The following is a 4,786-nucleotide window of genomic DNA, read 5'->3' on the forward strand; positions in this document are numbered from 1 at the left end:
GTGCAGCTACCTTAATAGCTCTCTCTCAAAGACAAATATTCTCTACCCGAGCAGTGGTTTTAGCTGCTTTAGACTTCCACATCTTGAACATTTTGTCTAACCGATTTCTAGTGTAACCGAGCGTCTTTAGAGTTTGCTGTGTTTATAAATAAACTGTACAAACTATCGCAGTAGGTCATCCGGGTACTTTTCGCGTATTCGGACACACTACTCGCTCTCGTGTACTGTTTAGTATGGAAGCATGCGATTTTGGACACAGTCTCAGTTAGAACTCTACACCACAGAAAAGTCTCTTACACTAACGTAATTGCTGTATGATTGCTAGGACGCCTCATATTACATATTGCGCTACGAGAATGAAAAACATTAAATCGCTGAACACAAACCTTAAATTTTGACTTTTACACCAAGTCGCACATTCCACGGAAAGCGGCTCATTTCTCGGGAGATGGCTCATTACATGGTCCGTGGCGCGATTTTCACGGCCGTGAATTAAGTAGAGCCTTAATCGTAGGGCAAACACACACAGGGACTTACAGTATCTACAGTTGATGTGACTGCATGTCTTTGGACTTGTGGGAGGACACCGAAGCACCCAGAGGAAACCCACATCTTGGACACAGGGAGAAAACCAGTGTTGCCACTCCTTGGGATCTTCCCAAGATCTTGGGATTTGGGGGATTGATTTGGGATTTGGGGATTTTGCCAAGTAATCTTGGAATTTTTAATTTGCACTCAAGCAATTAAAATCTATTTTATGGTCTACAGTCATAATTATGGAGTGACAAAGCGTACTACTACTAACTAATAACCTTTGGTTGTTGCTGGCCATTTATATACCTACTGTACATTTACTTCTTTACTTACTTACAGTTTCATGGACTCGAGAACATGACGTCACGTCTCTTGTCAACCGTGCATTTTGCTTCTGGTTTTTGTTTTGATATTTGTTGTGATAGATTGCAGAAATAAATCTGCGTCAATCGTCGTAGAATAAACAGTTTACAATCTGATTTTCTCATGGGATCGTTTGATGATTGCGATCAGATTATACAGGACACTCTCTAGCTTTGAAAGACATTAATCATTTTTTTCTTTTTAATATTGCAATTTGTAAATATTAATAGTGATAATAATCCCGCTTTCGGTGGTGGACAGGGGTCAGCATGGGCACCCTGACTGGTCTGCGGCTATGCAGCCCCATACGCAGCAAACTGTGATGCTCTGTGTATTCTGACACTTTTCTATCAGAACCAGCATGAACTTCTTCAGCAGTTTGAGCTACAGTAGCTCGTCTGTTGGATCGGATCACACGGGTCAGCCTTCGCTCCCCACGTGCATTAATGAGCCTTGGCCACCCATGACCCTGTCGCCGGTTTACCACTGTTTATTCCTTGGAGACTTTTAATAGATACTGACCACTGCAGACCGGGAACACCCCACAAGAGCTGCAGTTTTGGAGATGCTCTGATTAGGGTGGCCAGCCGTCCGGCTTTAGGTCGGACAGTCTGGTTTATCAGCTGCCAGTCCTCCACCCATGCAATGCTAGGACGGACACTTAAAAATTCTCCTTTTGGAGCGAACTGGTTACATTTTTAATCAATATTATCTGTCATTGGCTCAGGTACATGTCAAAACAAATGCTTTGTATTTCATTGGTTTAACAGCCTCATTTGACTGCTTATAGTGCTACCTATCTTCTGCTGGCCAATCGCAGAAAGTCCGCCCACGATAGGTAGCACCAGAGCGGTAGAGAGAACAGAGTGGCGACACTCCCATAGGGAACCGTTGGAAAGGGGGCGGGACATTTTTTCTGCCCAGCTTCCGGGTTGTGGAGCTCTGTATAGTTCCAAACAACCCATAGAGCCCCATTCATTTCCACTACTTATCAAACATTTTTAGCTGTATGTTGCTTTGTTTTAAAAAAATTATGAATTTAATGTCATTAATATACTTAATACTGTTATTGTTTAGCATTTGCTCAGCACTAAATGTTACATGTTTATCTTAATTAATAGGTATAACCCAATTTAGCTTAGTCAGTTAAGCTTAATTAATGACACACGAGTCTTTTCACCTAAAATGAGTTGATTAATCAAGATTCTTGTTACAGAAATGATCATAAAACATTAGAACCACAATAAATCATTATACTTTTACTTTCATACTTAAGTACATTTGAAGGTAAATTTAGTTTAGTACTTTAGTGGAGGTAAAGAGTATTTTTACTTTTACTACTACTTTTACTGGAGTAATATGTTACCTTGGATATCTCTACTTTAACTCAACTACATGGTTTGTCTACCTTGTCCACCACTTACATTAGACAAAATGAACTAGTGCATATTCATAATGAATTCATTAATGTATTACATGTAGGAATCAATTATTAATCACTCATGAAATAAGAGATGAATGAATGCTTTTTCATGTACCTGCACTATAATGTTTTTGGTACGGTAATGTGTTTATCAATCTGTTCATTCAGTGCAGGTAAACCTTATGAATCCAGCACATGACTTAGTGTTTAGCAAAAATGATTATTATTATGAATCCTCAGGAAAGTGAAGGGAGATTAGTTTATGCAAAAATCAAAACATAAAAAACTTTAATGTCTATACTGTATATTGTCTCTACTACTTAAGGATATCGCATTATGTAATGTATGCTAATATAATGTACTGTGTGTTAACAAGAACGACCTATTAACAAGTCATTATAAACATCAATCTTCCACTTTATATACCAAATTGACATTAAAGCAGATGCAGTAAATGTAAACGCAGTTGAAAATACCCAGAAATTGTACAAATGTTTATTATTTAGCGTTTAATATTTAATTCACTGCTGCCTGTCCCATTTGAGAACATGACAGCGCCGGGTTTGTTTGGAACTATTGAGGGTTACATGAACCACGTGACCGCGTAGCGGCGAGATCAAGGAGTGTCGCAACTCTCTCTATCTACGGCTCTGGGTAGCACCAGAGCGGTAGAGAGAACAGAGTGGCGACACTCTCATAGGGAACCGTTGGAAAGGGGGCGGGACATATTTTCTGCGCAGCTTCCGGGTTGTGGAGCTCTGAATAGTTCCAAACATCCCATAGAGCCTCATTCATTTCCACTACTTATCAAGCATTTTTAGCTGTATGTTGCTTTGTTTTAAAAAAATAATGAATTTAATGTCATTAATATACTTAATACTGTTATTGTTTAGCATTTGCTCAGCACTAAATGTTACATGTTTATCTTAATTAATAGGTATAACCCAATTTAGCTCAGTCAGTTAAGATTAATTAATGACACTAGAGTCTTTTCACCTAAAATTAGTTGATTAATCAAGAGTCTTGTTACAGAAATGATCATAAAACATTAGAACCACAATAAATCATTATACTTTTACTTTCATACTTAAGTACATTTGAAGGTAAATTTAGTTTAGTACTTTAGTGGAGGTAAAGAGTATTTTTACTTTTACTACTACTTTTGCTGGAGTAATATGTTACCTTGGATATCTCTACTTTAACTCAACTACATGGTTTGTGTTCCTTCTCCACCACTTACATTAGACAAAATGAACTAGTGCATATTCATAATGAATTCATTCATGTATTACATGTAGGAATCAATGATTAATCACTCATGAAATAAGAGATGAATGAAGCTTTTTCATGTACCTGCACTATAATGTTAAAGGTACGGTAGTGTGTTTATCAATCTGTTCATTCAGTGCAGGTAAACCTTATGAATCCAGCACATGACTTAGTGTTTAGCCAAAATGATTATTATTATGAATCCTCAGGAAAGTGAAGGGAGATTAGTTTATGCAAAAAACAAAACATAAAAAACTCTTTAATCCCTGTACTGTATATTGTCTCTACTACTTGATGATATGGCATTATGTAATGTATGCTAATATAATGTACTGTGTGTTAACAAGAACGACCTATTAACAAGTCATTATAAACATCAATCTTCCACTTCATATACCAAATTGACATTAAAGCAGATGCAGTAAATGTAAACGCAGTTGAAAATCCCCAGAAATTGTACAAATGTTTATTATTTAGCGTTTAATATTTAATTCACTGCTGCCTGTCCCATATGAGAACATGACAGCGCCGGGTTTGTTTGGAACTATTGGAGGGTTACATGAACCACGTGACCGCGTGGCGGCGAGATCAAGGAGTGTCGCAACTCTCTCTATCTACGGCTCTGGGTAGCACTATAAGCAGTCAAATGGAGGACCTTCTGCGATTGGCCAGCAGAAGGTCCGCCCTCTAAATGCTAGTCTGTGACTGGGTGGTTGAATTTCGCCCGCTCGCTCTGTTCTGCATACACCTCTACTTGAGTCAGTTAGTCAGCTCTCATGCTCAGGAACGCTGTGAAAATGCCAAAAAGAAAAACGAGGTACAGTTCTGAGTGGTATCATGTCCCCCTGTTCCTGGTATGACGTCCTCCTTTTGGGGGTGTAATGGCCTCCTTTTTGTGACTATGAACGTGGCCACCCTAACTCTGACCCAGTCGTCTAGCCATCACAATTTGGCCCTCGTCAAACTCACTCAAATCCTTAAGCTTGCTTCTAACACATCAACTTTGAGGATAAAATGTTCACTTGCTGCCTAATATATCCCCCCCACTAACAGGTGCCGTGATGAAGAGATAATCAGTGTTATTCACTTCACCTGTCAGTGGTCATAATGTTATGCCTGGTCGGTGTATAAACCTTCACAATTTTGTCGTTTTCAGTGACCTTGGGATTTCTATGGCAAGATCTTTCCACAGATTCT

This window comes from Trichomycterus rosablanca, chromosome 3 (assembly GCF_030014385.1).
Source record: "Trichomycterus rosablanca isolate fTriRos1 chromosome 3, fTriRos1.hap1, whole genome shotgun sequence".
In the NCBI taxonomy this organism is placed as follows: Eukaryota; Metazoa; Chordata; class Actinopteri; order Siluriformes; family Trichomycteridae; genus Trichomycterus; species Trichomycterus rosablanca.